General features: G+C 39.0%; 1 protein-coding gene across 8 annotated transcripts in view; it reads left to right on the forward strand.

The window, feature by feature from the left end:
• Positions 1-14,163, forward strand: part of ARB2A (ARB2 cotranscriptional regulator A) — a 415,332-nt gene that overhangs the window by 324,047 nt on the left and 77,122 nt on the right. The window lies entirely within an intron of this gene.

Consider the following 14,163-nt stretch of genomic DNA (forward strand, 5'->3'; position numbering starts at 1 on the left):
TTAAAACTGGAATTCTATTATGCAGGAATCAGATGTGTCATATGGGAAATTAATATGTTAAGATGATTTTACTGTCTATAGTTGGTGTAACTCTAGTGTGGCGATGTGACTAATGGGGTAGAGAACCATAAAGATTGACTAATGTACGTATCAAGGCTATCTCCTCTAAGTCATATTTGCTGGGAAAACTCCAATAGGAATATTCTCCTGAGTAAGGGTTCCAGTACAATATATGGAGCCATAAGTCATACCCTATATTGCTAGGCCTCTGCACCATCAATTTTACCTGAAATTTCATGCCCCCCAAAAAATTCTGAAGGGTGGAATCTTAATGCTCCCCAGGGACACATTATATACACTGTGTGGAATTAACATGGAGTGGGAGAGGATGGTTCAGACAAAAGATTAACTGTGTTTTTTTAATCTAGGTCATTTCCTCACCAATAACATGAATATGCTACAAGCTTATATTTTGCAGTGTAGTTCATATTGTGGTTACAGTGAGCTTAAAAATTACATGTAAAGAAGTGGATTTGGAGAGGTGGGTATCTAAGGCCTTTCACAGTTTCTGAGGCATTTAGGGAGCATTCACTGGGCAGCACAGCCAGTTCCACTGGCCAAACTTGGCCACGTGGTAAATAAAGGTGACCTCATTTTAAGTAACATAAATTTGTTACCCTAAATGCCACCTAATAGGAGTTCAAGTGGTTTTTGTAGCTACATATAAAACTGTGGGATAATTGGAGCCAGATAGCCAATAACTAGACGTTTCTGGACCCTTGCAGAAATGTTTTAACTAAATTGTATTCTCTGTTTTGTAATCAAATTGTTAAAGAAACAATTATATTTAATGGCATGTTACAGCTATTACAGGTATCTTTTAGACAATGTGCTTTTTTGTTTGTTTGTTTTGTATTAATCCTCACCTGAGGATATTTTTTTCCATTGCTTTTCAGAGAGAGTAGAAGGAAGGGAGGGAGAGGGAGAGAGAAACATCAGTGTGAGAGAGACGCACCAACTGGTTGCCTCTGCATGAGCCCTGACCAGGGCCTGGGTCAGGAGGAGCCTGCAACCAAGGTATGTGCCCTTGACCAGAAAGGGCCTGGGACCCTTTTGGTCCGCAGGCTAACTATCCACTGAGCCAAACCAGCTAGGGCTGGCATTCTTTTCTTAATTCCTTTTCATATTGTTCATTACTGGTGTAAAGAATTAAAATTCATTTTTGCATATGGATTTTTCTATTCTGTGAGCTTGCTAAAATGTGTTCATGGGTTCTAGAATTTTTTTGGTAAAATCTAGGATTTCCTACATACAGGACCATGTCATCTATGAACTTTTCTTTCTAATATGCATGCCGTTAGTTTCTTTTCCTGCCTTACTCCACTGCCTGTAAACTGTAGTGTTGATTAGGAGTGGTGAGAGCAAATCGAGACTCTGAAATTTCCCCTTGAGGATTGTTGTTGCTGATATTTTTTTCTGTTTTTCATTTGTTTTTGTTTTGTTTTAAGAAACTTGCCTGCACTTAATGTGTAGGTCTTTCTCCCCTTCAGGATGTGTGCATGCTGATATCTCTGTATGGTGTTTTTTTTATTCCTTTTTAAAAAATTATTACTTTAATCTGACTTTCTAGAGTTCACTCCTTCACCTTCATAGTTTAAGGGTCGGAGTTTTGTTCAGTTATCCCAAGGGAGTGAGGCTCTGTGGGTGGATGTGTGTGTGAGTTGCAGAGTATATTCCAAGTTCACACAGTTTTTCAAGCCTACTCCACGCTTTTACTTTCTGCTGGGCTTTCCTGGGACTTTTGTGCCCACGCTCAGCCTCCCAGTCAGGAAGATGTGCCAGGGGTTCATCCAGTCCATCAGGGACTCTCTCATGTCCAGGCTCTCCCTGTTAAATTTCTGGCTAGTCCACTGGTCTGCCACGCATCCCAACTGAGATCACTACCTCAGAGTAGCAGGGCCACAGGTTTTTGTGGTTAGTTTCCAATTTTGCTTTATTTACTGGTAACTCCTTTGGGCACAGGATTTTCTCCTTCTACTCCACATCAAGTCAGGCCTCTAGCAGTGAAGCGGCAGGTCTGCACAGCCAGTCCCACCTGGACTCACTGCTGTGCCAGCAGGCTGCCTGCCACAGGCTGCCGCTGTGCTGCCATAGTCGGCAGTTTTCATGAAAACACTTCTCAGTGTGATGTTTGCTTTCATTTGATTTCTACACTGCTCACCTGGTTGTACTGGACAATTTTGTTGACTTTTTTAATATTTGGGAGAGGATTTGTCGTCCTCTTCACCTGTCCTTTCTGGAAGTCCTGCATGAGTCCTTTTTGTAAGCCACCAAACTTTTCTGGAACAAGGCGAAACATTAAATACATAAATTTAAAAAAAAATAAATACATATACATACATAAATACAGAATAAGATAAAAAAGAAAAGCAGGCAAAGGTAAAGGAAATATAAAAATAGGAAAGTAAATTCCTTATGGAGCCACAATAATTTTTAACTCCTATGACAGATTGTCCAGTGTGCTTAGGAACGGAAGTTATCTTGGTCTTGCAATAGGTAATTTTACTCTGCCAGAAAATCCAAATGACCTTTGTTTCCTTGTCATTGGGACATCAAAATGGGGGTTAGGGGGGATATGTATCTGATGTATATATCCAGTTGGATCAAAATGCTACCCTAGGATCCTTTTTGTTTCACTTCATTTTGTTTTCTTACAAAGGCCAGATCCTAAAACTTGTACAACTTTAAGGTGTAGGAATGCTTTAGAAAATGTGCAGTGAAAAAAACTACCAGATTGAAGGTTTCTTAAGTGCTACTGTCCAAAATCACTAGGCATACTTGAAACCAGTAATTCTTATCAGAATACACACTCTCAGCGTGTGACTTTTATCTGCAGGTGGCAGAGCATATGTGTAACACCAAAAAGCGTCAGGTGGCAGAGGGAGGGTATTCAATGTGTTGTGACCTATTGTTATTTTTAATGTTTTTCTTATAGCTGCTTAGTGCCGGTCAAAAGCAGACTAAAATATTTTCAGATCTTAAGGGCTATATTTAATTTAAGGGGGGAAAATGGTTCCAAATAAGTTGTGTCATTTTATTTTATTTAACACATGAATCAAGGTTATTAGACCAGGGTTTCCCATAAAAGAAAAATACAGTGATATCTTACGTAACTGAAATCCAGGGAGTGGGCTCTCCTCTTCACATGGATTTTCTGTTTAAATTATCATTAGTCCTTGAAGCATTGCAGTGACTTTTCCTTTTTCCTTTTATAGCAATCTGTTTCCTCCCGTAGGAAATAGCTACTTAGGTATGGCTAGCAAATAGGTATAGTTAGCAAATACCACGTAGTATTTTCTGAGCAGTATATTTCTTAATATGTGATTCAAAGTTATCATCTGTGTCTTACTCATAATTTAGGCCTAAATTGAGGAATTATAAATTCAAACACCAACTGATGAGTTAAATATAAGAGTTGCTGCAAGCTCAGTGTTGTCAGATTTCTCAGTTTTCCCAAAGAAGGCAGAATCTGTATCATTACTTGAAATCTCTCTTATTTTAGTGTTGTAACTAACAAGTTTTCAAAACCATTATATGTCAGATAAAACAGGTATCATTCAGGTCAGGCCCAGGGCAGCCAGTTTGTGACCTCAGGGAAGAGAGACTATTCAGAGCCTGTTCTGACAACAGCCTTTGCCTGGTTTCCTGTCTGTCATGTATCTCTTGCTCATAGAAGAAGTCATAACATGCTCCACAAATGGTGGTCTACCTGGTTTTACTGTGGAATGGTCAGGTAGTGTGTTTTAGTGGAAAAGGCACTAAACTAACCATACATAAACCTTGGTTCTGAGGCAGATATTTCTGAAGCCCTTCCTATATCAACCAGGCCATGATCTAAGCACATTAGATGTATTGACTCATTTATTTCTAGTTTTTTGGTTTTTTGTTTTAAAAGTTTTATAATATTAGGTCAGTCATTTAACTTCTGTAGACGTTTCCTCACTTAAAAGAGCATAGGATTGGAAACATATAGGATTGAGTAAGAACTCTTTAATCATGAAAATTCTTTTATCTGGAAAACATGAGATTAGATCCAATGAAACAAAAATAATTGTCAACCAGACTGTAGTGTTAATTTGAATAGGTTTATAGCACATTATTGCATATAACACAATAGTAGTAAATGTATATGATCTACAATTCATTTAAATTCCTTTGATAATAAGTATCATGCTATGAAGATTTTAGTTAAATTGTGGAAGAACTTTAGTATACACTAACCATGGGGTTAAAAGGGCCTAGACCAGCCTTGGGCAAACTACGGCCCGCGGGCCGGATCCGGCTGTTCTATCCGGTTCTCTTGCTCTCCCCTCCGCTCCTTTACTTTGAATTTATATTAGTTCACACACACACTCCATCCATGCTTTTGTTCCGGCCCTCCGGTCCAGTTTAAGAACCCATTGTGGCCCTCGAGTCAAAAAGTTTGCCCACCCCTGGCCTAGACACTATCCTGAAGGAGCTTATTATCTCACTGAGACAAAGCAGCCTGTAGCGGAAACTTAGATTACAGCATAAAATTGATACCCAGATGCGGGTTATACACAGCCAGGCTTTATATTCCAAGGCTATCAGAATGAATGTATGAGTATGTGTCGTGTGTTTATGGAAGTGAGACTTAGAAAAGGGGGAAGATCTTCAATGAAAGATCCAGGGGTCCCTTCAGGATAGAAAAATGTCTGTAAGTTAGAAATAAGTATGTTATCGTGTCCAAGAAATAGAAGGTGTTGCCTTCATTGTGCTTCCTGTACTGTGAGAAATTTTACAGAAAAGTCAAGATGATTATTTTAATGCATTTTCTAACGTTTACTGTTATGAAGGCGGATGACTATAATAAAGTATCCCAATGCTACTCTTGTGACTTTGACAGAAAACAAACACTTGAGTTGTAGTTGTTAATTTATTTTGTTTGCAGTTAACTCAGATGGTTTAAGAAAAAAAGGTACATGGAGGAGATGAAGTGAATGTGGCAAAATATTAACAATTACTGAACCTAAGGGACAGGTATATAGGCAATCATTTTACTATTACAACTCTGATAGGTCTAAATATTTTTACAGTAAAAGAGAGGGAATAAAATAGTGGAGAAAACATTAAAGAAAATGTCCTTCAAATAAAGTTAAAATATATTAAAATCAAATGTACTATAGTAATTATGAAATAGATATGAAAGTAATTAGATGCTTTGTGAATATTTTGGTAAGTTTACTTCATTTCAAACTTTCCAAATCTTAAGTGGATCTTGCTTTGTATCCCATAGGCAGAATAAAAGGCTGCTTTTGCAAGGATAAATATAAATCCTTCACTTATTTATTTATTTGACAATTTAAATCTCTCTCTACATTTTGGTAAGATTTTGTTCACTTATCTAAAGCAAAGCAAAGTTGCTCAGCTTCTAGTGAATTTGGGGTAGAGTAGATTTATTCCCTCATTTTTCTCTTGTTTTGTTTTGGCAGATTTGTAAATGTATACTTATGATAACATGCTTAACTATCCAGATGATTGAGTAATCATGTCAGGGAGGCAAGCTTAATCAAACAAACATAGGAATTTTATGAGATTTAAGAAGAGCACCTATGGTACTATCCAGTTTTTAATTTCAGCAAGAACTTATTTCACTAATATCTTTCTTCCCCAGAATTATAATAAATAAAATGAAAAAGAATTCTGGCCACATTTTATAATTGAAGTAGAATTCATATAACATAAAATTCATCATTGTATCCATTTAAATTATACAATTCAATGATTTCTAATACATTCACAATTTTGTGCACCCATTAAGCAGGCATTGCCCATTGACCCTCTTCCCAGCCCTCACAACCACTAATTTGCTTTGTGTCTCTATAGATTTGCCTATTTTAGACATTTCTATAAATGAAGTCATACAATATGTGGCTTCTTGTGGCTGGCTTCTTTCACTTAGCATGTTTTCAAGGTTCGCCCATGTTGTAGCATGTGTCAGTTCTTCATTCTTTTTTTATTGGCAAATAATATTCTATTCTCTGAATATACCACATTTTGTTTATCCATTCATCAGTTGATGGACATTTGGTTGTTTCCACTTTTTTACTATTACGAATAATGCTTCTTTGAACATTCATGCGTAAGTTTTTGTTTGGACATTTGTTTACAGTTCTCTTGACTATACTGGTATACCTAGGAATGGAATTGCTGGGTCATATAATAATTTTATGTTTAATTTTTTGAAGAATCACCAAACTTTTTCTAGCCACATTTTTTAAAAAATATTTTTGTTGATTTAAGAGAGAAAGGTAGAGGGATAGAGAGAAACATCAATGATGAGAATCATTGATTGGCTGCCTCCCGAACACCCCCTACTGGGGATCAGGCCCGCAACCCAGGCATGTGCCCTAGATTGGAATCAAACCTGAGACCGTTCAGTCCACAGGCCAATGCTCTATCCACTGAGCCAAACTAGTTAGGGCACTAACCACATTTTTAATATAAGGTTTTAAGGCCAGTTTTTGGGAAGAGGACCTTAGAAATTAAGAATTTCCAAGAAAATTTAGCAAGTAATCTCAATGACAAAGTTATTTGAGTTCAAGTCTCTCTTTTGACATAACTAAGAATTTCTGTGCTAGCTTAATTGGAGGGCTTTTATTCTATGCTCTGACCAATAGTTGTTTAGTTGAAAAATATGAGGATGGGGAAGGGGTGGTTACTAGAGTTTGAGTCTTTAAAATACATTTTTTTCCCAATTTTTTGTCTTTAATTAAAGAGGACACATACTTTACCCGACAACTTGGAAGCATAATCTCAGGGAGTTTCAGACCCTAATCTGATATGCCTTTAAAAAGTTGTAAATTAGGGAGGTATCTTCCAAGTGCTCAGTAACTGTTTTAAACTTTCTAGTGTGTTCCGGAGGGGGGGGGGGGGTCAACATAACTCCATTAGAATCCATGCCAAAATACTTCTCAACAACTGTTAGCCCTTTATATTTAAAATGCTTGTACTATTAAAATTTCTGAGATATTCTTGAGAAATTAAAATACTGGACCTTTTAAAATACTAAATGGTATCTATGCTTTGAGGTTTGAGCCTATGGTTAGCTTTCCCGATAGAGCCGAAATATTTTGTATTTGGAATTAAGCCAAATCTCCCAGTTGCATGCATTCAACTTACGTTGCATGCATCCAAGTCCTGGCATTTGAATGGTCTTTTTCCTTCATCAGAATACTTCTAGCTTGAAGAAAATAACTTTCCATTAAAACTTGCCTCTTTCCTCTCCTTCCCCTCTTCACCCATAAGTAGATGTCTTCACACTGTGTACCTTCAATTCTTGGAGGAGAACAGGCATCTTGATATTTTCCAACTCAGGAAGATTATCCTTAAATACCTCAGGCCTGGGGATCCACGGAAGAGCTTTGGGGAGTTCCCTAAAACCTTTGAAATTCTGTGTTGGATTGGAGTTATGGAGAGAAGAATCCAAGCTTTTATCATATTCTCAAAGATTGAAGTTCTGGTGGTTATAACAGTGGCCTGGAAAGCAAAGAAGGGGACACCCTTCCTGTGGTGCCAGGACACATTGGATGGTGTGTGGTTGAGGCATGAGTATCTTCAGTCAGGCTGTCACCTGCAGAGTCACAGTGGTAACAGTGGTAAGGACCAGTGATGCTGGGTTGTAAGATCACTGCAAGTCACACTGCCTACTTGGGCAGATATAAGAGAAAGATGGGTTTTCTCCCTTTTGACTGGCTTCTCCAGTCATCTCATACTTACAGTCCTTCTCATTTTTAGAAATAAAAACAGATCTTTAAGAAAACTTATCGTTCTCTCGAGTATTTTGTTATCTTCAATCATATGCATGTCCCCTAGCAGGTGTCCTTAAATAGCTTGAAGGGAGGTATCAATAAGGACTGTAGTAAGATGCCACTTTCAGTGGAGGACTACAGTCCGATGCTACTCAGAGTAGAGCACTAGCTTAGCTCGTCACTTCTGGGCCTTCGAGAGCTCTAGGAGACCTCACCCAAAGCTCACCAGGTCTGCAACCCTGGAGCAACTGAGAGACCTCAGTGGTTCTGGGCAATAAAACAGAGCTGCTGATAGGGAGCTGTTTTCCAGGGGAGATGCTTGTGAACCTGAATATGTCTTCTAGGAATGGGTTAAGGACTGTGGGACTGTTAGGACACTGAGATGGACCAGCCAGAGGTAAGGGTAGGTGGGAAAGAATTGTTTATAATTGACTAATGAAACTATTTTTTAAAAAACATGGAAATATTGTTGAACTTGGACAAAGATATATGCAATAGATATGTGTCCAAATCCCTTTGATACATCTGGGAACCCCAGGAGGTGAAATGGGCATATTTAAAAAGGAACAGAGCAACACTGGACTGAGAGGTAAGACAACCAAGTTCTTCCTCCACTCCACCTCTACGCAGCCCAACCCCATTAGCAGTCCTGGCTTCCTCCTTTCTTCATTGATTCAAAAAATATTTACAGAGCCCTCTTAGATATCAGGTACTGTCCTAGATGCTAGGGATTTGGCAGTGAAAGGGATAAACACAATTTCTGTTGCAAAGAGCTTAAGTTTTAGAAGAGAAAATAGGTAATATCTATATATAAAAAGTCAGCAACCAGAATGACAGAACGACTGGTCACTATGATGCCCACTGCGGCCAGTGAACTGGCCCAATCTGGGGTTAGGGCCAGCGGCCAACCTCCTACAGCTCCTCCCCCCAGCCAGCTCCGCCCCCGATTGGCCCCCCCACTCTGATCAGGGGCAGAGCCAGCAGCCAACCACCCATGGCCCCTCCCCATGGCCTGCCCCACCCCCGATCAGTCCCCATCACCCACATCAGCCTGCAGCCCCTTCCCCCAGCCATCTCCACCCCGATCAGCCCCCCACACCAATCGGGGGTGGGGCTGGCCAGCTAACCTCCCATGGCCCCTCCCCCAGCCACTGACCCCCGATTGGCCCCCCACACCTCATTTGGCGGCGGGGCCGGCCAGCCCACAGCCCACAGCTCCTCCCAATGGCCAACCCCACCTCCAATTGGCCCATCCTCCCCTCAGTCAGTCTGGCCCTGATCGGCCCCGATGGGGGCAGGCTGGCCGGCCAACCTCCTGCTGTCTCCTTCTCCCGACAGGCCTGGCCCTGATCCGCCCCGATTGGGGCTGGGCTGTCCAGACCCCACCTGTGCATGAATTCATGCACTGGGCCTCTAGTGTATATATATAAAAGCCTAAGCGACCATTCAACCAATACCTATGACATGCACTGACACCAGGGGGCAGATGCTCAATGCACAGGCATGAAAACATGGAGCAGACTGATGAATCTCAGAGGGAAGGGGGAGGAGGGTGGGAAGAGATTAACCAAAGATCTTATATGCACCAGTGGGGTCCCTTGGCCTGGTCTGTGGGGATTGGAACAAATTGGCAGTTCAACATCCCCTGAGGGGTCCTGGATTGCGAGAGGGCACAGGTCAGGCTGAGGGACCCCACCGGTGCACGAATCCGTGCACTGGGCCTCTAGTATAGGTATAAATATATATAATGTTTTACATAGAGGTGTGAAGATTAAGGGGGAAAAAATGAAAACCTCATAGATACAGACATCAGTATGGTAATTACCAGAGGGAAAGGGGGGTGGGGCCAGATGGAAGAGGGTAAAGGGGGGATAAATGGTGATGGGAGGAGACTAGATTTTGAGTAGTAAACACATAATACAATATATATCAATCTATAGATGATATACTATAGAATTTTACACTTGAAACATATAGCTTTATTAACCAATGTAATACAAATAAAGTCAATAAAAATATATTTTTTAAAAATTAAGTAGGCTAAACAGTGAGAGAGTGGCTGGTGGGGGGCTCATTGGTATATTTCAGATAAGGTTGTCAGGAAAGGTCTCTGAGAAGTTCCTTGGCTTATTGTTGGACCTTTTGGAGGCTCAATCTCTTCTTATATGAAATGAGAGCATTGCTAGGTGATTACTAAGTAGCTGCAAAATTGTGTGCTTTCTTTAAAGGATATATCTTTGGGTCAAATAATCTGTTGTATATAGAAGTTATGGTCTTTGTTGTCCATTGATCTCAGAATGTAATAAAAATGTTCATCGATTCCCAAGGTTTAATTTCATTTTACATTTGAGGAATTTAAACTGAGAGTTAAGTGCCTTTCCAAAGGTTGCATAATAGTAAAACAGGGATTAGGGCTCTCAATTCCTGCCATTCTCAGTCTGAAATTTCCACCTCACTATGTGATATAATAAGAAGTGGAATTGAAATGTCAGGGCAGTTCAAAGTAGATTAAAGATGTGTAAGCTATGATAGACTAAAATATTTACAAATAAGGGGTTGGATAAGTATGTCCCACTGCACTCATTTATGACAGGCAAGTAAGCCGTGTGATATGCTTTAAACCAGTAAAATAGCATACCCCCCCTAAGAAAATCTATAATTTTAATCAAAAGTTTGTTTCAGTCATTGAAATTCTGTTATTGCTGCTTGCAAACATTAAAGTCAATCAAAACATCAGTAGCTTTGCAAGATCAATATTTTTAATATGTTTGCATTGCAATGCTGCAGATTTTTGGCTAATGGATCGCACCCATATTGATTTCCATGGGAAATGTTAGTCTGATACTGAAATAACTTTTTAAAAACACAGGGATTATTGGTTTAGAATTTTGAAGGAGAGAGAAACGTAAAAATTGGTTATTGACTAAATTGCTTGGGGTGAGTGAACCTTGGGCACTTGCAATAAACTTGGTAGCGCTCAGTCATTCCTGAATACTACCTCAGTCCCTTAAACTGAAAATCAATCAATAACCTATTATAACAATTCAAATTGTGGTGAAATAACATACTAGGCATGTGAGAATCACATTTTATCAAAACAGATATGCATAAGCATATGTATGGGCGTATTGAAAACGTCTACTGAAACATAGTGATTGATTTTGACTTTGAAATTCCTGCTGAAGATAGTTTGAGTAGCATTTTTAAAGAGATAACTGCTACAAAATAAGAGTAAAAAGAAGCATACAATTATTCTATGAACAATAATGAAAGTACAAACACTACAGCATGTCAAATGACAGATTCTGTTATTTTGATTCAGAGCAAAATTACAATTGTTACTCTGTTCTCAAAGCATTGCAGTAATGTATGCAAGCATTAGATTAGATACAAACACATTCCCCACAATAGGAATCTAATGCACATTACATTTTCTTGTTTTTCAGCCTTTCGTTAGGAGAGCCATATTTTCATCTAAGAAGTTTACTCTGTATTTTCATTTGGTTACCATTATAAATTTATGAATTCTTTATCTCTCAGAGGCAATCTCGTGTTTTAGAACATTTCGTAATGTCTCAATATAAATTCAGACCAGTATAATAGTGCTTAGAAATAGCAGTTACAGATTTTGCTGTATATTTTTATTTACTTAAATAAAACTGTTTTTTATATATTATGGAAACATTTGCTTTGAGGAGGACATGGGATTAAGTTAAAAGATAGAACTGAAAATTAGTAATCACAGCTGTTGAATTTTGTTGCCATCTCTATAAGCCTGATCAATAGTTTCCTTTGGTAATAAGTTGAGCTCTCTTTATAAGTAGAAAATTTATCATGAATCTTTTCATTGTGTGAGGTGATAACACTAATATAATCACATTGTCAGTCCATTTCAATTTAGTGTTAATCTGATTGCCATTTTTGCCAAATTTGTTTCATCCTATTCTGACCTCTTTTTTACCTTTATCATTATAACTAGCATGACTCCCAAAATCAGTTGATCAAATCTTATTTTTCCTATTCCATTTGAAATTTTACCTAAATGTGACTTTTCTCAAACATTTTCTGTCTCCAGCATCAGCGAGGCTGTTAGGACATTTGTTTTGATGGATCAAAACTTCGGAATGATTTCGGAGACATGATGCTTCACTGTTCTAATGTTATATACATTATACCTGAAAACAGCCAAGTTATACAGTACAGATGTTTACTTGTAAGCTGTATAAATAGTCATATAGTCTTTGCTCAATCATTCATGGCTTTCTGCTATAGGTATTATTAGACAAGTACCCATGGTCTTAAAAATGATTAGATTCTAATTCCCTAGCCTGCTGTCTCCACATTTTCATATACAATTGTTCTTCCAATTGTTTGTCTTTCTAAGAATTCCAACTGGAATTTGTGTCACTTATCATTGTCAGAGAATGTTGTTTCTTTAACAGAGAGAATTTGTGTGATCACCAGTTAGAATTTCCAGTTGTCTGGTCAGGGAGCTGGGCATGATGAAAACGGGGAAGCATCAGCTCTTAGAAACCCAGCAGAGTGAATACTAGTTCTGCAAAGCTCCACAGCCCACTCCCCCACCCACACGTGCCTCTGCTCAGAGCCCATCTAGATTTGTCACCTAGAGCAGTCTGTACTCAAAATGGTTACCATCTGACAACTCCCTGGTAACCTGGATGAAGGCATGTGATTTGTAATTTGGTCCAAAACATCCCTGGTGATTTTACTGACTCTGAGCAAAAGCCAAGCCACTGTCTCTCTGGGAAGGTATTATTTGATAGCAGGGCTGGGGCTCTAGAGGACATATTTTTTAACTTATTTATGGAATTTGGACATTTGACAAAATCTAGTAGAAAGCACTCAAATTAAAAAAGGCTGCTCTCTATTTGAGAATATCAGAAGTCGGGGGAGAGGATTCCAAAGAGCTGCTGCTAGTGCAAACTTGTTACATTAATGGGTTAGTGAAAACCAGTGTCAGAAGTTCATACCACAGTATGAACAAGATGATTTGATTTTAATTTTTAAACAAACCAGACTTTCTGAATTCTAGGTCATGCTGATAAAAACTCATTCTAGAATCAAACTATTCAGATAGTCCACAACAAGCCTTACCTATAAGCAGCTGGAAAATACCCAGATGACTTTATTTATTAGCGAACTGTTATGCAAGCATGCTGCTCAGAGAGTATGTAAGATAGTGGTTAAGAGTAAGACTTCGGGAATCATACTGCCTGAATTCATATCCTTTCTCTGCCACTTCCTATCTCTGTGAGCTCTGACAAGTTGCCCAACCTCCCTGCGCTTCTACTCCTTCCCATATAACCTGACAACAATAATGAGACATACCTCACAGGGTGTTGCAAGGATAAAATACAGGTGAAGCATTTGTTATTTGATTTTTATATGCAGTCCTTTTTGATATCTATGCTGTCAGGGGCTGAAAGAAAACACTTTAATCTTTGGTAGTTTTCTCTCTAAAACCTCATCTTCTGCAATCTGGGGGAGGTGCTTCTACCCTCTGTCCCCATGGCACCCTCCACCACCCCTACCATCATGCATAGTACTGTTAGTTCCACTAAACCAAGCTTCCTGAGGATGAAAACTGTCTATCTTTTCATCATTATTGCTTCAATGCCTAGCATATAGTTTGTACTTTACAAATAACTACTAGATCAATGTTAACTAAAATATATAAAAGAAGTACCACAAATATTAGAATATTCATTTATAGAGGTTTGCTTTGACTAGTTATTGCCTGGGTTCCACAGAGACTGGCAGGCAAGGAATGATTTATTTCAACTTTTTTGCAATGGCTTCTGCCTAGAATGGCCTACCCATCCATGTCCACAGGCCTCACTTCCTCATTTCCTTCAGATCTGCATTCACCTGTCACTGCATTCTCAGTGATTCCTATCCCAACTACCTCATTGTAATTGCATCCTTGCCTCTTCTCTGTTCTGTTGTGTTTTTCTGTAGCATTTATGACAGACCAACCCTCTGTGTATTTGAGAGATTTGTTATGTTTATGATTTGTTCTTGGCCTTCCCCGCCCACCGCTGAAGTATAAGCTTTGTCGGTTTTGCTCAGCTATAACTCCAGCATCTGGAACAGTGCCTGGCACAGAGTAGGCAGGCATTTTAGAAATGTCTGGTGAATTAATTAATAAATTCAGTGCATTGGGGCTGCCAATTTGGAAATAAGTGAAAGCAAAATTATGATTCAAGGAAAATCAACAAAATTAGAAACGAGAAACCTTGAGTTTCATCTTGAGAGCAGTCAGTGCATGGTTTTTGACTGTGCCAAGTATACAAACTTCACCTCCCTCAGC

The sequence above is a fragment of the Plecotus auritus genome, assembly GCF_963455305.1.
Source record: "Plecotus auritus genome assembly, chromosome: 7".
Taxonomy (NCBI): domain Eukaryota; kingdom Metazoa; phylum Chordata; class Mammalia; order Chiroptera; family Vespertilionidae; genus Plecotus; species Plecotus auritus.